Source organism: Mustela putorius, unplaced genomic scaffold, assembly GCF_011764305.1.
Source record: "Mustela putorius furo isolate JIRA1106 unplaced genomic scaffold, ASM1176430v1.1 tig00000174_pilon_pilon_pilon, whole genome shotgun sequence".
In the NCBI taxonomy this organism is placed as follows: domain Eukaryota; kingdom Metazoa; phylum Chordata; class Mammalia; order Carnivora; family Mustelidae; genus Mustela; species Mustela putorius.
In genome coordinates this window covers 25,344,605-25,368,884 of record NW_025421304.1, presented here as the reverse complement: position 1 = coordinate 25,368,884, position 24,280 = coordinate 25,344,605, and the positions used below count along the sequence as shown (strand labels likewise).

General features: G+C 50.8%; 1 long non-coding RNA gene across 1 annotated transcript in view; it reads left to right on the top strand.

Annotated features, from left to right (window-relative positions):
- Positions 1-24,280, top strand: part of LOC106005015 — a 62,197-nt gene that overhangs the window by 3,931 nt on the left and 33,986 nt on the right. The window contains exon 2 of the long non-coding RNA XR_001178178.2: positions 14,639-14,792. This is a non-coding gene — a long non-coding RNA (uncharacterized LOC106005015). The remainder of the gene's footprint in view (positions 1-14,638; positions 14,793-24,280) is intronic.

The window sequence follows — 24,280 nt, the reverse complement described above, 5'->3', positions numbered from 1 at the left end:
GTTTTCTGAAGCTGTCTTTCTCAGGGTTGGTTTTGCACCAAGGAATTAGTTACCTGGTTCCTATGGGTGGGTCACACCACTTCGTGTGATCTCCTTACAGCCTCTACCCGGTCTACATCCTCCTGGGACCCTGGAGCAGGGCTGGACATGGTATGTGTGGGTCCTGGCTACTACCCCTCTCCACCACCCATATCGCTGGGTGTCCAGTCTGTGATGATGCTTGCACCAGACTTTTCTCCCACTGTGGCCTCCCGAGGGCTCCCACCCTCTGCTGTAAGAACACGTCATTCTGGAGTGCTGAGCTCGTCTGCCCTACCACGGGTGTGTATAAGCTATTCCTTCCGTCCCTTTGCTCCCTGCTGTGTGCGCTCTGAGACCTGTGCACACCAGCTCAGGTGCCATCTCCATGGGCAGTCTTTCTCTCTTTCCTGGGCTGCCCTCCACTAGCTCTATGCTGAGTGGCCCTGTGTGTTTCTGCTGCTGGGCCTTGGGTTCTAGGAAGACAGGCCCAATGTTCCAGCATCAAGCCCGTGCACACAGGGTGGAGACTGAGGGGGAGGATGGATACATGGTGTGGCTGAGGACTGGGCTCTGGGCCTGTCCTTACCATGGAGGCTTTGGGCTATTTCTTTCCTGGAGAGCAGGTGGGTTTTTCCTGTGGCTCCTCCAGGTGGCCCACTAGGCCATTCTTGGATGTGGGGACCCAAAGCCCTATTTTCAGCTTTCCTCTTGGTTTCCATTTTCCATAGAAATGAGAGAGCTAATAGGTAGGCCCCATCTCTGCTGTTTGCATGGCCAGGGTAGAGGCACGTAGCTTGGGTTCCACCCTCTGCCTCCCCAGTGTCTCAGGATTGTGTTGGCCAGAGGCAAACCCTGGAGCATACCCCAAGAGTGGACATGGGCTGGCCCGGGAGGGGAAGGTGCGCTGCACACTGTGTCCCCGCAGGCTGCTGCTCCAGGAACAATGAAGCGCGTGTAGGAGGTGAAACAATGTTCCCCACCCCTGCCCCCATTTCATGTTCACCTGGAAACTCAGAATGTGACCTTATTTGGAAATAGAATCTTTGCAAATATAATTAGTTAGAGATCTTAAGGTGAAGCCATTCTGGATTTAGGATGGGTGCTAATAGGTGCTAACCCCAATTACTGACCATCTAAGAGCAAGAGAGGACCCACAGAAACCCAGGAAGAGGTCATGAGAAGACAGAGACAGAGTGATACAGTTAAAAGCCAAAGGACCCAAAGGCTTGCTGGGAGCCTCCAGAAGCCAGGAGGAAGCATGGAAGGGGTCGTCCCACAGAGTCCCTAGAAAGAACTGATCCTGTAGACACCTTGATTTTGGAGGTCTGGCCTCAGAAGTGTAAGAGAATATGTTTCGGTTTTAAGCCACCAGTGTTGTAGTAATTTGTTACAGCAGCCACGAGAGACTTGCACGGGTGGTGTGGGGCCTTACCTCATCTCCTCCCCATGCTCCCGAAGCTTCCCCACCCACGGCATCTTCTTGGATATGTACATGCTACGAAAGGCCATGTCTCACTGCTGAAAAACCCGTCACAGACTGTGACATGTGTGGGTGTATGAGAGACTGGGACACTCAACTCACGGCATCATGAGCTCTCCTCACCAAATCTGCTGGTAGGTCTTTGCCTCTGTTCTTGGCCTCCCAGTGTGTGGTACTTTCCTTCTTTAACCTTAGAATCAGGGGGAAGAGGAAGCAAAGAGCAAACAGTAGGCTATGGGCAAAACTAGTCATCTAGAAATGTCCTTGGTTTAGAGCCTGGACTCCAGGGGGCATCAGGATTGTTCTGGGCTGTGACATTTCTAAGGGCTTCTCAGCTCTGGGGAAACAGATGATCCCTGTGTCAATCAGCTTTCACTGTGTAACAGGCCACCCCAAAGCCCGGTGCCTGACGCAAAAACATTTACTAAGCCCGTGATTCTGCAGTTAGCACTGTGGGGTCGCTTGGGCACTTCTGGGGTTGGCTGGGCACACTCACCGGTCTGTGGCCAGGAGCCAGGCTGGCTGGAGGTAGACTGAGCTACGGTGGCCTCATTAGGTGGTGGTTGGATGGCTATGGCTCAGGGTCATGGGGGTGACCGCGACCCACATCTCCAGCGAAGGGCGGCTGTCACCTGCCAATGGCAGGGTTCCAAAGCAAAAGCCGCAAGCCTTTTGAGGCCTGAGTTTGACACACCCCTTCTGCATTCTCTTGACCAGAGAAAGGCAAAAAAGCAGCCCAGAATCTGGGATGGGGAAATAGGTCCTGTCTCAGGATGACGGGAGCTGCCAAGTCACATCGCAATGGGCACAGTCACGGAGGCAGAGAGCCGGTGCCACTTTGCTGGCAGTGTTCCCTCAGCCAGCTCTTTCCTCGGTGGGGCTGGAGACGTTCGCTGGTGCTCTCTGCTGTCCTCTTTGTCTGGGGGAGTCTTACAGCGAGAGGTGAAGGCAGAATCCAGCCTCCAGGACTTACACGTTCGGCATGGACCTACCTGTAATATAGCCTGCCTGAAACATTTCGTTCATCATTTATTCTAGCTCCCAGCCGAAGGCCCGGCATAGAGACGCACAGAGGGAGGCTGGAGATCTTAGGAGTAAAGCGCTTGGACTTTGGAGTCAGATGGGTCTGGCTTTCACTCTCTGCCCTTACAGGCTGTGGGCTTTGGGGCGAGTCACCATCCTTTCTTGAGCCTGCTTTATTGTCAGTAAAGTGGGGACAATGATGTCCGTCTTATGCGGAAGCTGTGAGGTCTGAATCAGATACCAAAGGTAAAGTGCTTAGTGCAGCACCTGGCCCACAATGGAAGCTGCTAAATGGTAGCTTTTATTATTAATAATAAATGTGGGCTGAGGTGTAGCCTAGATGAATGGGCATCTGGGCAACTTTCAGCCAAACCTGCATAACGCATGCGCCCTCCCCATCTGGGCCCCAGTAAAATCTACAAAGGGTCTAAGAAAAGCCATTAACTGTGGCTCACTTTCCTAACTGGAAACCTCACTGCCACAGCCCTTTCGTGACCCGGGTATGGGGATGAATTAGTAACACCCCACTCCATTTTGGGGTTCCAGCAAGCCGCACCCCTCACTGTGCCCACAAACCCATCCTTGATTGCCTGGCTGCACGCCCACGGAGGTGCACCTGCGCCAGCGGCTGCCCAGAGGCGTTTTCCTCTCCGTTGCCTGGACGATTTTGTCTCCACACCTGCAAACGGCCTCTGTGTTTCCCTCCTCTCCAAATCAAAGCACCGCGTGCCTTTGCTCTCCACCCGCCTGCCTCCGGAGCGGAGTCGTTGGGGAAGGCGAGGAGAAAGCCCGGCGATTAGATGCACGCTGGCCCCTCGCCGAGGCTGGATCTGTTTTTAGCTCTGCCTCTCCTGCAGGCGGGCCTGGCCTTGGGGTCTGGGCCCAGCCTGGTAAATTAATAAGAGCGGAAGACTGTCAGGGCCGGATAGCTCTTGGAGAGGGGAGGGACAGCTCGCTCCCCGCCTTGCGGAGTTGGAGGTGCTAGCTTGCTTTTCCTTTATTCTGTCGTAAACGACAAGAGTTTCCCCTTTAAACGTGCACTGCCTTTGTCCAGATGCTCTTTGTCAAATCACCCAGTGTAATTAAGAGCAACAATAAACTCCCCCTCCATATATTTTTAGCGGAAAATAAAAACACATTTCTAAGCCGGAACTGCACACAGCAGGACGACTGGGAGATGTGGTTGATGGAGAGTTTTGGGGGCGGTGGAGGTATCCTGTAGCTTCCAGGAGGAGAGAAAAAGCTTCCAGGCTTTCTTAAATGACACTTAAAGGTGTGGGGGGGGGGCACTACCAGGAGCCAGGGACACGCAGGCATTGGTGTGCAGTGGCTAAGTTGCAAGAGGGTTGGTTTCTGGAGGCGAATGGGCTGCAGGCTGATACAATCTGTTGGCGAGAATGACTCTGGACTTGGATCTAACGAACTATAAAAGAGAGGCTCAGAGACTTGTTTTCCGGCCTTGCATGAGCTGGGGTGGTTTTAAATGAAGGGCAGATGTAGCCCGAGGCTCAATCTGCCTCCCCCAGTCCTGCTGTAACCTTGTTAAAGGGTAAAAAGAAAGGCAGGACTTTTATGGTAAGAAAGAACCAGTATGGCAAGGTGGCTTCTCAGAGCCCAGAGGGGTTCTAGGAACACATGTACGGAAGGTGGGAATTCATCCTTCCGAAAGGGGTGCCTGGGAGAGAGGGAGGTCAGGCGGGGCCCTGGGCAGGTGCAGGGGTCCCTGATCGGATGGGCAGGGGGTGAGGGGGGGCAGAAGGGGCTCCCAGCTGGTTCCGCATCTTAGGTGTTTGGCAGGTCAGCCCCCTGCGAGCCCAGCCCTCACCCCACAACTCTGGATGTCCATGCAGGACACTTGTGACTCCCTGTGAAAGGGCACTGAAGTGGGGGCCCAGACTTCCCAACACAGCACAGCGCCTGGCACATAGTAAGGGTTCACACGTGTTTAGGGTACGACATGACGAACACTTGCAAGTGCTAGCAATTTGGGCTTAGAAACAGCAGCGAATAGTGTTTTCTATGTTTCATAGATTTTTCCTCCATCGGCCAAAACATATGAAAGAATCTCCTGAGTAATACGTCGTATTTGCGTAGTGCGAGGGCTTCTCAAAGCCCTCTTGTGTTGGGCTGCGTCTCACCGCAACTTTGCAGCGAGCAGACAGCATTGCCCCATTTTGCAGATAAGGTCAAGGCAAGCCGGCAGGCCCAAGACAATAACCATAAAGGTAGTGACTGTAGTACAGAGACATTAGGTAAATGGTCCAGAGGCACGCGGCGCAGAGCCAGCAGGAGAGAGTCAACCAGACCTCAGGCTTATCTTTCTCTAGAATCCAAGTTCTCTCCCCTCGCCCACTGCCTGGACTGGGAGCTTATCAGGCTGCTGTCAGGCTCTGGGTGCGGGGGTGGGGTGTGGGTGTGCGCCTGAGTGGGGGCTTCCCCTCCCCTCCACTCTGCGCTTCCTCCTCACAAAGACCCTCACAAAGACTGGAGAGGGCAGTTCCCCTTTTCAGAAGAGAAGGCCCAGGTTCTCAGAGGTTCCAGGGAGGGATCCAAGCTCTGGCCCTAGGACAGAGTGCCTCTGCCTCCGGTGCCCTTTCTCTACAGCCAGCTTGTTCCTTTTTCCTAAGCTTTCCTATATTTTATGTGCCCGCGCAGACAGCACAGGGAGAGGAGGGCTTCAGGAATGTGTTCTTAATGGCAAGCACTGGTCATAAACCTTGGGTGTTTATGTCTGCAGGACTCAGGGTTTCCAGCAGAGATGCAAATGGTGGGCTGCACCACTAGAGTTAAGGCAGCTGTCTGCCGCTGGCCGGACCCCAGGAATATCTACGCCTCAGATGAGTTTGTTAGCAGGGAGGGAGGAAGTGGAGGGGGAAGGAAGGGAGGTGATCGAGGTGGGAATGACTTCCTTTCTCTTGCCAGCTTATGCCAGACCAGCCCCTCTGGGTTTTCTAGAACCCATTCCACAGATTTTCTTTCTTCTTCGGGTGGGAGGAAATCAGACAGAGAAGGTCAGACGTTTGCCAAGTGGAAAAAGGCTTTTTTCATCCTTTCAAGCTCAAATGGCCTTGGCGGTTGGTTCCCTTTCCCCCCCTCCCCCACACCCCACCTCTGCCAAGGCATCAGTTCTACCTCTTCAACAGAATCTGTCCCTTGGCGCCTTTCCACATCCCTCGCCTGGCTGAGCGGAGGAGCCTCCTTGTTGTCTCTCTGCGTCTCCTCCTGTCCCAAACCGTCCCTCCCACGCTGGCCCTGGAGTGACCCCTTCCCACATGCAAACCTGACCGCGTCGCCCTCCTGCTTCAGCCCCTTTGTGGTTTCCTATAATAATAGTGCACATTTATAAACTGCCGTGTGCTGGGAAGCCAGCTGGATTTCAGTACTTGCTGATGGCCATGGTATAAAGACCCCCACGGTTGCAGGCTGTAATGTCCGGGCCGGCCACAGTGTTGAATAGTTCACAGTGGTTCTCCTTGAGTGGCAGGAGAGACTCTGACACATCCCGGGGGAGCACTGACAGGGCACCGGGTGCTGCTTGAGGACTTTTGTCCTGCTCTGTGTCCTCCCCCTGCCTGCTGTGCTCGCTTCTCTTCCCTCTGTTTATCCAGATATTCCCCATTCCCCAGTCTCACCTGTGCAGAGTGCCTCCCCGGACAGACCCCCACTGCTGCTCCAGTAGTGGGAAGTTCTACCCACACTGATTTGTTCTCTCTTCCGAGCGGGCTCCCATGTCCCTTCCCTGGTGAGAACCGTCATTTGCAGGGGCTCAGTCGCCATTTGTGAATTCCAGGTGCCGTTAATACTTGTCGGGAATCAGGCTGTACCAGCAAGTATTGCTTGGGCACCAACAATGTGGCATGTCTCAGTGCAAGAGCCCCTGGCAGGGAAATGGACGGGCCAGCCCTGAGCCCTGCCCTTGGGGACCAGGGCATCGCCCCCATCCTCGTGAGCATCAGGAAGTAGAAACTGCAGGTCTGCTGCTGCAGTGCTTTGTGTAGGGGACAACTGTTGTGTATCCCCCTGCCTGAACCCAGTTCTTCTTCGAGTTAAGCTTTCCTCATCATTGCGGAGGATGGAGGCCATTAATCCTCGTTAGCAGGTGAGGTGCCCATTAATGGGAAGCCAAACAGGGGAATTTTCAAGGTCAGGATGTGCCCTTTCGATGAAGAGTTTAGTTCTGTAGAGAAGGAAATGGAGAACCATGGCTGCTTTTCCTGCCTCGTACCCAGGTGGGCAGGCTGTCCCCCAAATCCTGCTTAGAACCTTCCATCCACACCCCAAAACGTCACCCCCTCCTGCTTCTCTCTACAGATGACCGAGTTTGGTATTAGAGAACCCTTAACACTAAAACAAAAATGAAATCTGTGTTTTCCCCTTAATGTTGGCAAAAATCTAAGAACTCAATAAAACCCAGTGCTGTCAAGGTTGCTACAAAATGACATTCCTGTCTACTATCCATGGGAGAGTACACTGGCCCAAACTTCTTTTTGGAAAGTACTTTGGCATTGTCTGGGTAGAATAAATATTTACATTGGAGGAATCTGTAACATTTATGTAAATACTTGCATGAGTGCATTAAATATGTGGATTTTTTTTTTTTTTTTGGTAAAAACAAAAAATTGGAAATAACCATTCATTAGTAGGAGGCTGGTTGAATCAAGGGCAATATACAAAATACAACAAAATGTTCCATTTAAAAAATGTATTAGCTTTATGGTGAGGATTTGGATGATGGTCCATCATGTGTTGGTAAGTGAAGGTTAAAGCAAGTTGCAGAGTGTGACTTATGTCCCACCAGAACAGGGTCCAGGCTTCTTGTTCACAGCTGTTCCCACCACCTGGGACAGAACCCAGCCCCAGGAAGTGCTCTACAAATATGCCTACTATTATTGTTACTATTGTCAGCAGCCCGTAAAGAAATGATGAACAAATCCTTCTTTGGAAAAATCCTACCTAGAAGCATAGAGAACATTTAGAAGGAATCTCATGGAAATGTTAACAGAGCTTATGCCTGTTTGGGGTAGCAGTGGCGGAGAAGGGATGAGACACACAGCGGTATCTTGTACGTCTCTGTATTATTTCAATTTGTTATAGGTTTTTTTTTTTTAAGATTATTTATTTATTTATTTGACAGAGAGAGAGAGAGAGAGAGATCACAAGCAGGCAGAGAGGCAGGCAGAGAAAGAGACGGGAAGCAGACTCCCTGGCAAGCAGAGAGCCCGATATGGGGCTCGATCCCAGGACCTGGGATCACGACCTGAGCCGAAGGCCGAGGCTTTAACCCACTGAGCCACCCAGGCGCCCCCAATTTGTTATAGTTTTAAATTATTTTTGTGATTGGAATAAAAACCAAAGGAATTGTAAAAAGTATCCCTTCACACTGGCTGGCCTGTAGTCACACTCTCCTACGTGCTGTTAATCCCCCTAACACACAGACTCTGGCCCTTACTGGCCCGGAGGGCTCCTCTGGCTTCTGTTGATTCCTGCTGGGCCCCCTGTGGATAACAGGGGTTCTTTCATGAGGTGGTAGAGACAGTCACGGGCACTGGGGAGGGCAGCACGCTCCGTGCGACCCCCAGCGTGTAGAAGTGGCTCATAAGCATGAACTGCCTTCTGCCGTCCCATGGAGTTTCACTCACCGACTCACCCACTTACCTTCTTCCACCCCAAGGCCTTGGCTTGAGTTCATCAGAGAATAGTTTCTGAAACAAGGCCAGGGGTGAAACCTGCAGGAAGAGCCTGCCCTGCTCTGTTATCTTGTGGAAACCTGGGCTCAGGAGGTTAAGTGACTTGCCTAAAGTCACATGGCTTCCCCATGGTAGAGATGGCTTCTGCACGGGACTCCAAAGGTCCACATGCTTTTTTTGCCCTGGGTTGCCCGGTAGGGACATGTTTGCCTTCTCCAGAGGACTGCTAGAGGCACAACTGCCTTTCATTAAGAGGAAGGAGTGATCTGTCAGAGCCCACCGTGTGTAGGGCTCCCTCCTTCTGGTCCTGAGAAAGGAAGGGGCTGGCCTGGAGAAGCACGCCCACATTTATGGGGACTCAGGGACTCCCACCCTGAGCTGGTTTTTCTCGGGCCACCCCCCTCCCCAGGCCGGCCTCCCCACAAAGAGGTCTTTGTTGGTCATCTCGTGCCTGAGAGCCAGCAGATCTGGGCTCACAGTCCTGCTCTCATTTGTTGTAGGCCTTGAATTACTCAGCTGCAGAATGGGGCGGGTGGGATGTGCCCGTGAGAGGCATGAGAATTCGGTGAGCTAGCAGTCCCGTTCCTGCCCCTTGTGGGGCCCCGCACTCTGCGGCAAGCTGGTTGGATGATCGGCACATCTGAACTGGTTTGAGTCAACAAAGGGGCTTTCCTCCTGGGTCTCGGCTACCGGCCACTGGCTATACATGCCAGGGCTCCGTCACTTGGGCGGTAAGATAAAAAGGGAGTGTTTCAGACTATGGCCTCAAAGTCGGCATAGTTGTCTTTTGACTTTCCTGTGTGTCCCTAAATATATGTGGGAGCGGGGTAGTGGAAAGATTGACAGCATGGGCTTAGCACCTTAGGGTTCTGGTCCTGGGTTTAAGTCCTGGATCTACCCTGTACCAGCTGACCTTGGGCCAGTCCCTTGAACTCATGAACCTCCATTTCTTTACCTATAAATTCAGGCTGATGGTGACATCTGTCTTGTGGGCAATATTAAATAATGGATACAGAGCACTTAGCCCAGTGCCTGGTGTATGGTAAATACCAATAAATGTCCGCGTCTTGTAATGTTTTATCATTGTCATTTTTTCTACTCTCGTAGCTTGGTAGTCCTTCATGCTGTGCACCAAATATTTGCTCTTTGCCTCTGGGTAAATTGTAGAACTGTGTTTTTGACCCCTTAAAATTAGGCAGGGCCTCTGATTTGCTTGGGGCCAATAAAATATAAGGGAAGATGAGTATATCATGCTGGCAGAAGTTTTAGGGGCTACCTTTGCTTCTGCCGCAGGAACAGTGATGAGCAGAAACCCTGCCCTGAACATAATAGTACAGGTGACAGACTGTTTGTGGGGACAAGCTACTGAGTGGGGGGTCCACCTGGCTTCTCCTGATTGACACGTGTGGGCCAGCCCTGGTATGACGAGACTGTGGGTGGTCAGTGGCCTTCTGCACGGTCACGTGGAAGGGGAAGACAGGGCTGAGGAGTTCCTGCTGTCCCTCCCACAGGAGTATTGGAGTGATGGAGGCAAGCAGGCCCGGCACCCTCCTCCCTCCAACGGGAAGGCTCGGGATGTGTGGGAGGTCGCACGGCATGGGGACCAGACTGTGGCTGTGCCTTGCCTCTTTGGAACCGGTCGGTCCTCTGCCTGCACTGCCCCCTCTGTTTCTCTGCAGTGAGTATGGGCTGTTGGTACATCTTGCAGTGTAGACTTCCAAGTGACTCCTGAGGATCTGTGCTCATGAGGCTTTGGACAGTTGAAAACCCACATCCTCCTGGGCCAGCTAATGTGTGACTCACACTCATTTCTCTTCAGGTAAAGATGATAAATAGAAAGTCAACCCCGCACGATTTCCATGGCGAGCGGCAAGATACAAATGCCACAGCTGAGAGATGGAGCCTCAGTGTTGAAAGGGACCCCGAGAAAAGGAGATCGGGGGCTGAGATGGGCAGCAGGTCAAGCCCCCTCTGGGAGATGATGCCGGGACTTTGCGGGCAGATGGCCTGGGTTCAAAACGTGCTCTTGGCCCTTGGCAGCTGTGTGATCCCCACGGGGAAGGGGGATTGTTCTGGGGCAACAGAAGTGCAGTTGGCTTTGTGCCCGAGATGTGTGCATGCCTCTGCTGGGGCTTATGTGGGGGCACTCAGGATGCCCCCCACCCCGCCATCTGAATGCCTTAGCTTGTGCTCCCTAAAATAGATTAGCACCAATACCAAGAGCCATCTTTTCTTTGTTTCACAGCAGAAAGAAAATCAAACTGAGCTCAGGGAAACACTCACTGAGCTCTTCTTCCATGCTGGAGAGCTGGCTAAAGGCTGCTGCAGGCGGTAACTCTTAAGGCTTAGGCACCCTCAGGAGACTGTGAAGCTGGCAGTCAGGGAGCCGGCTGGGAAGTTCGCCTCCTGTTCTCTGGGACTTGGGCTCTGCATGTAAAGCAGGGAGAGGCCAACGGTGTCTTCCCTGACACCCTGAAAGGGGGTGCATGCAAGCCATTTGCAAACAACAGAGCTCTGTACAAGCGTGAGGAGTTTGAATTAGTCTTGAGTCCGATGCTCTCCACTTGGAGGTTATCCCTGGTTGTGTCTATGTGTTCCCATGAGAGTTTACTGGGCTGTTCCAGGGGACGACTTGGTCAGAGAAATTCTGTTGGAATTGGCTTCCGTCAGGGGGCCTGGGAGGCTCTTCACGCACATTTCCTTGGAAGAGAAGGGGCTGTTGGTTCCATCCATCGTGTGTTCTTCACCGAGGGCCAGCCCCCATGTTCCTGTCCTCAGGAAGGAGTGGAACTATATCCTGCTTGAAGAAATGCTAAGCATCTGGCCCGGCGGCCATGTGCCAGAGGACTGGCTTTGGCACAGGCGCAGAGGGAGGCCGGCTACATGTGTCCTCATCTCCAGGAGGGGAGGAAGTGCAAGTGGTTGGATACCAGTGAACCTCAGGGGGTCCCTTGAGAATTGGGAAAGTCTTATTTTTAAAATATCACTGACTTCTATGATTTCCGAGCGCAGATGTCCCTAACTGAGCTTCTTGATTGTTTCTTCCTTGGGCTTTTTAATTTTTGAAAATAAAATCATTGTGGTCTCAGCTTCAAAGGTGACCTGATTAGAGCTACCAACCACAAGCTTCCTGGCAGGGTAGGGGCGGCTTTCTCCCTTCGCGTTCAGAGCTCTTGGGAGCGGTGTCGTGGGTGTGCTGGTTTTCTCTCCCGGAAGGTGGGAAGGCAGCAAGCTTGACTTAGGGATGAAAACCCCAGAAGTCAGTTACCGTGGTACAAAACTGTAATAGAGGCCTACGTGGAGTTAGGCAGGGTGCGAGGCAATGCGGGAGCAGAGTTATTGCTGTGGATGAGCCCCAAAGAGATGGGGAAGGAGGCAGAGACACAGGTGATTGTGTGGGAGTGTCGAGCTTATGTCCCTGAATCTGCTTGGGCTGTGGCTGGCAAAGGAGAGGTATTTGAGCAGATCGATCCAAACAGTTTGGAGCTCTGAGAGGAGTAAAAAGGGCTCGTGGACATTTCAGCAGGAGCAGTGTGGTTTGAAGGCTGACAGGCCTGAACTTGGTAAGAAGTTCCATTGTGTAGAGCAAATGCTGGTGGCCAAGGGGTGTGTATGAGATTGGGAAAGGCCTGAAACACCAGGGACGAGGCCGACAGGGTCAAGTCCGGGTTTTGGAAAGATCTTCTGATTAAACACCCCTTCTGTGGGAAGTCACTATCTCTGGCTGGCCCTTTCCGGCTTCTGCTCTGACCCATAAAGAAGTCCTTTCTGAGAGCGAGCTGGTTCCTGTTGTTGACCTTGGAGGTTCCTGAAGGACAAGTCCTTTCATCCTTGTTTTTGTCCTTGAGAGAGCAATGCACATTTGGTTTGGGGGTGGGTACGATGACTTCCTTACCATGACCATTCCAAAGCTTTGGCCACAACCTCTGGAACTTTCTGCCAATGACCCAGATTGTTCTACTACGGGGAACACTGTCTGAATTCATCTCTGCAGTTTGCCTGGTGGCTAAAAGCTTGAGGTTTGGGGTCTGTAGTTCTGATGTTGAATCCTATTTCAGTGACTTTGTCGCTTCCTAACCTTGAACAGGTATTTTCTTCTCCAAATTCAGCTCCCCAGCTGGCCACTGGGGGTTACTATAGATGCAGATAACACACCCCTTTCCCTCCACACTGCTTAAGAGGTCTCTTTCTTCCCAGATGGTCGAGAGGGAGTTTTGGAAGATCCTTGGGCAGCGCTGTCATGGAGAAGCTCCAGAGCCCCGGGCCCCTTTTTAATCCCCTTGCAATCCGAGGAAACAGTCCACTATTTTCTGATGACAATGGTTGCTCCTATTTCTGTATGTGTATATGGCATGTGCCATTCTGTTTTTTTTTTTTTTTTTTTTTGGTTTAGGTACGTGTGCAATACACATTTTGTAGGCCGCATGGGTCTGTCTTTAGATAAAATATTTTGACAGTGCATTTCCGTCTTGCTTCTTGCGCCTATCTCTTGGAGGTCCTAGGACTTGGTCTCCCTGAGCCTTAAGCTCTGTGAGCCTATAAATCCTGAGTGTCCCCAGGGGTCAGCCTGGCTAGCTGCAGGCCTGACCAGAATGTGGGGCAACCCAGCATCAGAGAAGGCCGGTTCCCTGGGCATTACGCAGCTCACATACCTTCTGTCACGGACTGGGAGATGGGGGCCTGGAGAGCAGGATGGGGAGACTTGTCTAAAGTCACAGGGCACATTGGTGGCAGAGGTGGGTGGACATCTCCCCTTCCTCGGCCCCTTTTCCTGCTCTCAGCTGGGGCCCCGAGTGTTGCTGGCCGTGTTCATTGGGACCACACTCATTCATTCTGCAGGCCTGCCTCTCCTCCCGTAGGTGCCCAGCTCCTGTTGCTGGCCCTCTTCAAACCTAATTTTATTCATAGCCAGGCTGCCCGATTTACAAACACCCAGAATTCAATCCACAGGCATCTCTAAACTTCTTCTCCTGCCCGGCTCCTGGCTGGGGGGGAGGGGGTTTGTACCCTGGAAATACTCAGGAATCCCTCCAAGACCAGTGGACTCTGGCACCTGTGGGTGTGGGGACCTGGAATTACAACCTCCCCTTGCTCCTGGCCCCTCACCAGGCCTGCAGAGAGCATTAGTGTGGGAGGCAGTTTCATGATTTTCTCAAGGGTGAACTGTTGTCCAGTGTAACACATAACAAACTGTCACAATTGTTTCAGTAGCTTGAAATAATTCAAGCTACTGAAAACTTCTGGAAGTCAGAAATTCAAAGAGAGTCTTAAGGGGCTAAATCGAAGTGCTGGCCAGTTCCTTCTAGAGGCTCCAGGAAAGTCCATTTCCCTGCCTCTGCTGCTTCTGGGGGCCGCTGTACTCTGACTCGTGGGCCCTTTCTTCATCTTTCAAGACAAGAGATTTGGTATCTTCTTTCTCTGAATCTGCTTCTGTTGTCACACGCTCTTTCTTCTGTTGCAGATGTCTCTCTGCTTCTCTAAGGACATTTGAGATTACATTAAGGATTCACCAGATAGTCCAGAATAATCTCTGCCTCGAGACTCTTAATTACATCACGTGTAAGGTACTGTTCACAGGTGCCTGAGAGAAGACATCCTTGGAGGCCATTCCTCTACCACGGTCAGTTCACGCCACGTCCATTTGACAGACTTGGAACTTGAGGCCTGGAAAGTTTGACTAGTACAGGAAATTGAGGTCTGACGCCTTCTCCCTAATCCTAGAATTGGGGTTTTGAGGTCCTTCTGGGACCTGTGGGCTGGTCTTTTAAAGGGACTAATCGGACAGTTTTCTCGTATTGGTCGGTTGTTTCTGGGGGTTGGGGGTCCCTTCACTGTTCCTTCGAAATTTCGGGCGAACTCTCCCTGTTTTCCTCGTCGCTAAGCTGGAACGAGTAATGCCCACCCACTGACCCTGCAGGGTTTTCGGGAAGGTTGCCGCAATGAGAATGAAGGCTTCTAGCGCTCCTCTCAGGCCATCAGATACGACAACCGTCCTCCCTTTCTTCCATCGGTCCGTGGTGGACCGACCTGGGCCTCTCCCCAGATCCCCTTTTGGAGGGGCAGGTGCAGCCACCTTCCTGCTGCTGGGAGCTTTGGAGGCTGATGACTCACGGCTGCCCCTTCCCTGCAGAATTGCTCTCCGTGAGACGGCCTGTCTCCGGGCAACTGTCCCGGCTGTCCGCGCCCTTGACCGGACGAAGGGGAGCGTGCGCGGCGGGTCTTCTGCCAACTGGGACCAACTTTTGGTGCAATTTGTGCTCCAGAGCTTCCCCAGGGGTGAGGCTCGTCTCTGCTTGAGGTCACATCCTTCGTGGCTCCTCCCCTGCTCCGTGCAGCTCTCCTCACTGACTCCACGTGCCTCGGTCCTGCCACAGGCTCTGCCTCTAGGGGATCAACCCCAGTCACTCTCCCTTTTGCCTTCTGTTAGGAAGCCCGGAGAGCATCATTCCAGGGAAACGAGTTCTGGAGACCGGCCCCCAGCGTGAGATGAAGAAGCGGCCCCAAACTCCGACTGAAGAGAGCTCATGGGCGTTGGCATTTCGAAGGCTTATCGGTGCCCTTCTGTCTAATTGAATATCAAGGTACAGTTAGACTTCACCTTCCTCCTTTATTACTGGGTCTGTAAATCTTATAAAAACAACCTTTAATGGTAGAAAAATGCCAGGCAAGTGAGTTCTCTCGTCTTAGCTTAGTTTCTGCCGCCGACATGAAGTATCTATTTCAATCTTCGTAGCCACCTGTGAGATACGTAGTGTCTTATCCCCCTTTTGGTTACCAACTTGGTCAGAGGCTGAGGCCTCCTGGGTTTCTGTCTCCGGCCTGGACCTCTCTATTAATCAGCTGGCTTTGGTGTCTGTTAATTCTAATCACAGAACCCCTGGATTCATACCGTAGACTGGCGGGCTTGAACATCCACAGTTTACTCCCCCTGGACTGGGACCAGGGGGCCAGCATGGTCAGTTTGTGGTGAAGGTTGTCTTCCTGGCTTGCAGATGGCGACCTCCTCACTGTGGCCTCCCATAGTGGGGTTCGGGGGAGTGAGGAGTATGAGGTCTTTAACAGAGACATTTGGAGGGGATACAACTCAGTCTTCCTGACTAAGGGAGCATTAAGTAATCATACTGGAGCTCAACCTGGCATGGGGGTTCTGGTAGATCTTGTAGAACATACCTCGAGTTTATCCCCAACAGAAGGTGAGTGAGCTGGGATATTTATCTCCCAAGTCCTGACAGTCGAGGGGTGAGGGCTGCTACCAGGAGGTACGGAGTCCCCAGGCGTCTGGTGCCTGTGTTAGCTGAGCACATGCCGGTGATCGGGAAGGGCCTCATGCTCGGTTGCAGGTGCTTGTGGTTGAAGCCTGCCTGGGTCTGCGTGCCCAGGTGTGAGGGAGTGGGAGGGAGAGCTGACGAGGTCTGCCAGTGGGCCTGAGGGCGGAACCCTGAGCATGCCAGCGCTCTAATCGGAGCCTAGGAGAGGTTCCTCATAACTTCCAGGGGCCAGTCTCCTAAGGAGGTGTGGATGCGGAAACCCCCGTGGAGTGAGCTGCTAAGAGAAGGTTAGGAGCAGACCCCGTGGGAGGAAACCTCCTGGGTGAAGGAAGTTGAGTGTGGGGGGTCAGGAGAGAGGGTTCTTGTTTCCAGATCAGAGACTCAGGAGTGGGCTTTTGTGCTGACAGGATCTCTCAGGGCGTGAGGGGGAGGTGGCAGGTGCAGGAGGCATGGTCCAGGGAGGGAGGACCGGACGTGTGAAAAATTGAAGGCCGATCAGAGGCTCGAGTCCAGACACACTGGAGTGACTGGTCTGTGGTATATTGAGAGCCTCTTCTGAACTGGGAGATGAGGGGAGAAGGGAAGGGGAGACCAGCTCAACGAGATGGCAAGGGTCGATGCTGGGGCTCGGTTTGATGCTTTTTGTTTTTCAGGAGAACATAGGCAAGGTCAGGTGTATGTGCATGTGGGGGGCATTGGTATCGTCACCCCATTTCTTCTATGTTTTTGAGTTGAGTGAGCAAGAATAATTTATTTCCACTTACGCAGAAACACTTCTCATAGCTATCAAGATGATGGTCTTTTCTTTCATTGAAAATAAATAACATACTGAAAGCTCACACACACTTAATGACTTTTTCATGGTCTTGAAATTACTTACTGGTTTCTCTTGTCAGCATTGTGTATACCAAATGCAAAATACACTAGTATTTTTGAAGGGCAATTTGGAATCAATAGTAGAATCAATAATGCACGTAGATTTTTGATCTAACAATCTCGTGAACTTTGGTAACTTTCATGTTTGAAAGGCAAAAGGAGAAGATGTCAAAGAGAGATGAAAATATAGAAGGGAAGGGCTTCTCAGGTGTTCAGAAGTGATAAATGGACAAACAGCTCGCATTTATTGAGCACTTACTATAATCCAGGCTGTCGGTGAATGTTTTCCAGCCATTTAGTTCCACAGCGCTGTGAAGGGTATGACACCACTACCCTGGCTTTGCAAAGGAGGAGTAGGAATCACAGTAAGGTATTACGTAAGTTCCTACAAGTTAGAGGACCAGTTAATGACAGAATGAGGAGAAGTAAGTTCTCCAAGTTCATTGCCTCCATGGAACTTTCCTTAGCCTTTTCATCTGATACTCAACTCTGTATAATCTCTTCCTTTAAAAAAAAAAATCTCCCCACTCTGAAGCTTTACCGAGACACAACTGACATGTTATACTGTGTAAGTTTACAGTGTACAAAATGATCTGACATATTTATATGTTGGGAAGTAATCACCACAGTAGGGTTAGGGAATGCCTCCATCACCTTACATAAGTACTGTTTCTTCTTGTGATGAAAACATTGAAGAGCTACAGTCTTAGAAACTTTCAAGTGCATGATTCAGTGTTGCTCACTATAATTGTCACACTGTACACTAGATCCCCAGAACTTACTTGTCTTCTAACTGGAAGTTTGTTCCCTTGGACCAGCATCTCCCCTCTTCCCCTGCTCTGTAGCCCCGGGAAACCATCATTCTACTCTGTTTCTATGAATTTGCCTTTTTCAGATTCTACACATAAGTGAGAACATACAATATGTCTCCTTCTCTGTCTGACTCATTTCCTCTTCGCCACATTTCTTTGGTCCCGGTGGGCCACCAAAGCTCAAATCTGGAGACCCGCATGATGCCAAGAACTTAGGTGCAGTTGGTATATTTGGCATATTTCTTTGCAAGTTTCATGACAAATAAAAAAATAAAAATAAAGTCTCACTTCCCACTAACAGATAATAACATGTTAATGGAACTGATCACCAAATTATGATGATGAAAGGGAGAATTCTATACTTTCGGAAGTGATTTATAATGATAAACATTACTTTTTCTCTCCCTTTCAGTCTTACCAAAAAAAAAAACCAATCAAACAAACAAACAACAACAACAAAAAAACGCAGGACGAGTCTTGGGTGTCATGTAATGTTCTTCCCTGACTGCTCTACTGAGGTTTTCAAAACTGGCATTCGGAACAAGTGTATTAATTTGAATTTGAAGTCCTTTTGTACTAAAATGATGGGATTCAGGAACATATAAAATTACATGTGTTTGTTGTCTTTGATGTAAGATGGATACTCAGGCGGTCCGACATGACAAGAGATAACTGTTTTCCTGACAGGAAATAAAGATGCCTAAACACTGAGAGTTAACATTGGGAGTTGTAGTTAGATGCTTTGACACTACATTTGGAGCATGATAATAACTTCTCAGAGTTCCTGACTTACCCCTCCGCCTGCCGTCATATGTACTTCCATATAGTTTATGGTTTTAATATTATTCTGCGGGTTTGTCCAAATCCTATTACAATGAACTTCCTCTCAGAGAAGACCCCACTGAGTAATGAAGAACAATGTTTGCATTAAACTTAAGGTTGGATTCTGGGGGCTGAAACCGGGTACTTAGACCTCTCGCATTTCTTTAGGTGAGGATGTAGAGAAGCTAATTAATTTGGTCAAGGAAAGCACTTTGTAACATTGCAAATTCTGTACTTATGTTAGGGGAGGAATTTAAATTCTGTGGACTCTTCTCTGGAACACCAGAGACCTTAGTCCAGAGGGGGTCTTGAAATGGCTATCCATAACCACACGTGTGAATGTCCCATCCACAGTTGCTAATGTTTCCCATCGTACACATGGGGCCAGGTTCTTCAAGAGTTCCCAGGAATTCTGCAGTTTGTTTAGGGTGCCAGATCCCAGGATACTGAACTGGGATGAGGAGGTACACACCCACACAAACCCCCATGTAGGACAGCATGTGCTTCGGTCAGAACGACCTAGTGGCCAAGAGCAGGGGGGGTTCATGCCCCAGGCCTAACACTCCTGTGTGTGTGACATTCCTCTGTAGATAGAGGCACTTTCCTTCTCTGGAAAAGGAAAAAAAATCAAGGAGGAAGATGGGAATATCCCCAAGGTTCCTCTCAGCTCAGGTGGGCTAGGATGCTGCCACCCCAGGTCTGATCTCTGTTCCTTCTGGCAGTCCGCTGTAGCTTCTGGGGCCTTCGGGTGGCGGGTGAGTCACCATGGCAAATGCATTCCCATACTGCCCAGGCAAGGCACGGGGACTCGGGGGATAAAGGGGAATGATAGCCCTGCTGGGTTTTTAATTACCGTGGCTGGTTCAGGTTGGAGAGAGGGCTTTTCCTTTAAACACAAGGTACTTGCAGTGGACAAAAAAAACATGCAGGTCAGTCTGTGGGCAGATCTGATCATTGGCTAAATATGCAGGGCACTGAGGAGGTGGCTGAAGGAGAGGACATCCTTCTCAAAGGCCACTGCTCTCTTGAGTCGCATCATGGTATTGTCATATTAATACGGAGCAAGTAGTTTTGAAGAAATTATTAAAAATTAGCGATGGGTTCTGAAACGCAAGATGACAGATTGGTGCCCAGGGTGCTGGGGGAAAGAATAATTTACAGCCTTCAAGTGAAATCTCAGGTTGTTTGTTCTTCATTTCTAGAAGCAGAACACAACATTGGCAGCATGTGCTGGGTAAATTAACCTTTTGTTAATTCTGGAAGCTGCCGCCAGCCCCTCCCCCTCCCTCTCTCAGCTTCAGCAATGAAGCTGACTCAAAGGGGGGGGCACATTGTCCCAGTGTATGTGCTCACTCACAGGGCCCCCAGTAGTGCAATACTGCCTTCTGGACTGGAAGCCCCCTGAGGGCAGGGACCGTGCTGGTTTCGTATTTCTGGTGCCTGGCACATAGTACGTGCTCAATAAAGATTTGTAGTATGCACAGCTCCTGGGAACAAGTCAGTGGCTGAGTAGCAGCACCAGCAGGAAGGCGATTTTCCTACAGGTCGTGTTACATGGAGGGAATTCGGGAGCAGGGCTGTCTTTCCCTTGGCCATCGCAGAATCCACTCTCCCATTAGGCCATCTTCAAGGCTTAATGGAGAGCCCACTGCAGGGGAGGAGCCACCTCGCCCAGCCTGGCCACAGCCTCTCACAGGAAGGCAGGGAGTGTCTGTGGCTCTGTGTTGGGATGCGAAATAACTAGTATTTCTGTGCACATATTCTCATGTGGACATTATTCAGCTTTTACTAATTGGCTTTACAATTTTCTCAGTAGTTAATATTCATCTGTCAAAGATGGAAGCATAAATAAATAACTTCAGTTCGAGCACACCTTCTTATTAGACCATACATCATGTTAGAAAGTTCGCATTCTTTAACCAGGAAGATGAAATTAGAAACATCTTGAAGAAGCCTTCTTGTTATCAATCATGTCATCTTGAACATGTTTCGAAGCTTGCTGCTGGCATCAAGAATAGATGTTTTATTCAAAAGAATGTATTTAAAGAAAATGACAGCGCTTTTCGATTTCAGTTTTTTAAAAACAGGAAATCTTTCAAGCCCTCCTGACTCAAGCATTCTAGTGCCTTGGCAGATACGTGCCTTGGCTCTGGCCTTTTCTGGATGGGCCCATAAGGGTGTAGAATTTCCTGACCCTCTAGAAAGGGTGTGGGGCAGAAAGACAAACTTATGGTTCAGCTGAATGTTCTGGGTCCTGTGTGGCTTTGACAAAGGCACTTACCTAGTCTGGGTTTTGGTCTATTCTTTTATGGAGTGAAAAGGTTGTATGAAGTTAATGTTTTAGCTCAGGCTGCTATGACAAATGACCACAGACTTGTTGACTTAAATAGCAAACATTGATTGCTCACCATTCTAGAGGCTGGAAGTCCAAAATCAAGGTGCTGGCGGATCCAGTATCTGGAGAGAACACTTGTCTTGGTTTGCAGATAGCTGCCATCTTGTTGTGTCCTCAAGAGGTGGAGAGCAGAGAACAAGATCCGTGTCCCCTCCTCTTTTTAGAAGAGCATTACTCTCATCATGCTGGTCATACCTTCATGACCTCAGCTGGCCCTTCTTACCTCCCAAAGGGCCCCCACCTCCAAATATCACTGGGGTTACGATTTTTCTGCTCCTGGCTCACAGCCTGCTCCTTCCAGTATGAAGAGCAGATGGCTAGACATCCTCCAGTGCCCTCCAGCTCTGACCTGCTTGACCTCAGGAGAGACAGGATGAAGGGTTCCCCTGGCTCTGTATCCAACCCCCTCCTCCTAAGAGGGCTCAGGATCTCTCCCCAACCCCAGCCACACCTACATGAAGTTCCACAACACAGTGTGGGCAGTTAGGGAGTCCCTGAACTCCCTAACTGATAGGATCTTTGCCTCAGCTTTATCCTGCTGCCTGTTATGACCTTGGGTAAGTCACTTGCCTTCCTTGGCCTCACTTTCTCCAACCAAAAACAAGGCAGTTGTCAGACAGGCTGATTTCCAAGAGCCAAGTTTTACTCATCATCCTGGGGGTTACCAGATAGCGAAGGCCCGGATATATTTCCACAAAACAAATGGAATCTGATCTGTTTCCTCAAAGCCCAGATCCTGTGGGTCAGTGTGTTCCTTATAGGAGAGATAGTTTGGAATCTGTCAAAGGGAACCAGCAAATGCAGGGACTCAGGCCATCACATTTAGGCCCCTGGTCAGCAACAGAGGTCGTTCTAGGGCCAAGAGTGCTCAAAGCTTTTTCCCTCCCCGATGGTCCTAGAGGACCAATAGCAGCATCTAAACCCCACTGAACGGGCATTCAACATCAAACATAGTCTAGTGTGACTTCCTTACTTGACAGCTGAGAAAATAGAGACTCTGAAAGAGGGACTCCCTGGCCTAAGATCACATCCCAGGTGGTGGCAGTTGTGGGTCCAGAACCCGAGGCCCCACCGCTCACCACCATGGCCACCCCCTCCCCGGCCCAGCCTGCAACGCTCAACTTGCTTCTCGTTTAAAAGCATGAACACAACTCCTCAAAGTGCACAACTTAATTTCGAATTCCTTCCGTTCTTTACGCTTAAATATAAAGTCATAGTTTGTAAAAATGCATAAACACCGAACCTACACTCAGCCGTATGCTGCCAGCCACACCCATCTGCTGCCCCAAATTTCCAGCATGACTGGCTGTCAAACACTCATCACGGACAGTTTGCCAAACACTTCGCAGCCGGATCGCTCGGAAAATTAACCGTGTTAACTATGTCTGCGATATCTCCTATGAATCAAATGTCAACATGTGACCTGTTTCCCTCCCTGCCCCCGAAAGCCGGGAAACATTAGGTTGCATGCGTGAAGGCCATGGCCAGAACGGGAATGAGCACAGAGTCCAGGGCTAAGAGCCCACACAGTCCGGCAGGATGGATGCTCCTGGAAGCAAGATGCAGGAGGATCTGAAACGCCGAAATAACAGACAGGGGACCTCAGCGGAGGGAGAAGCACGTCCTGCAGGCAGATCATGGGCGTCTGGACCAGGCTCTGGAAGAGGCACCTGCAGAACTCGACTCAGGGCCCCAGGGTGAGGACGCATAGTGCCTGTTCGAGGAGCAGAGGACGAGTGGCAGTAGGGTCGGAGAGGCTGGTTGGAGTCCAACCTCAAAGACCTTGATATGGCCTGAGGGCTGAAGCCCTCACGGGAGAAGCGACCGGTGGTTGAAGAGGGAAAATACAGACTGTGGAGAAGAGACCATCTGAGGCTCCAATCTTGGGTATTCTGTTTACCAGCGGGTGACCTTTGGCAGTCACTCAACCAATCTTCTCTAGGATGGGGCGCTTGTGGGATGGGCCGTGAGAGCCACGGAGTGCTGTGCATGTGCTCAGCTTCCCAGAACGTGTGTCGCCGAGGTTCAGAAGGGCAATCCGGGGTCAGGACAGTTATTATCCTGGTTCACAGGCGAGACACTGGGCCCAGATAGGGACCTCTCCTTTACGCCGCTGAGCTTGAGTGAGCTTCCCACTTACGTGGTGATGTCAGGTGTCGCACGCAGCCCGATATTAGCACATGTGCTTGTCACAGTCTGGGAGGGGCCAGACACGAGCTCAGCAGCATTTCACAGAAGCTGACGTATGTGCTCTTTGCGGTGGCCCTATGAGGTTGGCGTATTGCTGTCATATTATGGGGTGGGGAAGGCTGTCACTGTTCTTATCAGCCCACGTCAGGAGTGCCCCGTTGAGTTGATTTATCTGCACTATGTCCCATGCACAGAGGTACCAGTTTCCTGGCTTGGGGTGGAGTCAGGTCTTGTTGTCTCTGAAGGCTGCCTGGGCCACCAGGCCTGTGCCACCAGGCTGCCAGCCCCCGGCCCCGTAGCGAAGCTCCTATTCTTCACCAAGGCTTTGCAATAAAAACACCGCCTCCTCCTTTATTCACGGTGTCCAGGAATTCCCAAGCCTAGACCTTTGTTCAGTAAACAAGCTGACTTCAAACAGTTTGAATCCTGCTGTTACAACTGTAGTTTTGTAAAAGAAAAGGGAAGAGAAGCTCTTCCGAGAGCGTAGATGGGCTGGCACAGTCCTGGGAGTGTCATTGGGCTGGGGTAGCTTCGACTCATCTGTCGGGTTGCTTTGCCACTTTCTTGTGTTTTTCTTGGGGCAAGTGCTCTTCTGAGGTCGTAAGGGGTCCTGGTCTCCATGGGGTGCCCCAGGCCCTGTAGCATCCATCCCACTTTCCCGCACCCTCCTGGCTTCTCTGCTTCTGTAAATCAGGATGTGGCCTGCCCGCCACGGATATTGACCTTTCCCTGCTTGTCAGAAAGGGTCGTGTTGTCTCCGTATGGACACCTTCAAGGAAGGAAGGCCATCGGCTGCCCCCAGGGTCAGGCCTGGGTGTTAGGATTCCCTCAAGCTGTGAGTACAAAAAATGGGTGAGCTCCTTGGGTCTTCCTTAAATTAAAACTCCCAGTGGGTCTGGCTTTCAGCAACAGGGTCTGCCCATGCTATCTAATAGGTAACTGTCGGTGGTCTGTCCCAAGGTGATTTCATTACCAAAGAGGCTTTGTGTGGGCTGGAGCCTCGTTGCACCCACCCCTGATGTTGTGGCTTTGCTAACAGTGACAATGAGAACGGTAGCTGCTGGTGGTCACAAGGGCCTGTGCCGAGTGCCAAGCACTTTGCAGACACCTTGGGTTTTATTTCTCCCCACAGTCCTCTGCAGTAGTTTACTTTTATCCCCATCTTATAGGGGAGGAAACTGAGGCCCAGGAGACTCCAGAAGGTGGTCCTCATAGGTGGCAGAGACATTTTCTCACCCGGGTGTGGTTATCTCGAAGGCCCGCGTCCTTTCGTCTCTCAGGAGTGCAGGCGTAGAAAGTTATTTTGTAAATTCAGTTGTAGCACGCTCCTGGAAGAGCCTGTTAGTTCCAGTCTGCTTTCTGGAGGCCCTGCTGGGAGAGCTCATGAGTCCATCTGGTCAGCACTCTTCTTGAAATGTTCTCAGTTCCAAACATAAGACTGAAAACACCCGCCCACTTGGGGCATTTTTTTTTTTTTTTTAAAGGAAGAAACTGTGAAGTATGCCAAGTTTTAGAACTACAAGGGGGCCTTAACGGCAGTGTCTCCCCAGCTTTTATACATGAGAAACCTGAAGCCAAGGAGGGAGGGAGCAAATTGCTCCAGGTCCTGGAACAAGTGAGTGGCGGATCTACGCACCCACGGTTGACCCATCTCGGGGCGGGGGTGGCTGAGGGACGGAATGCTTGTGACATACTTGGTCCAGTGC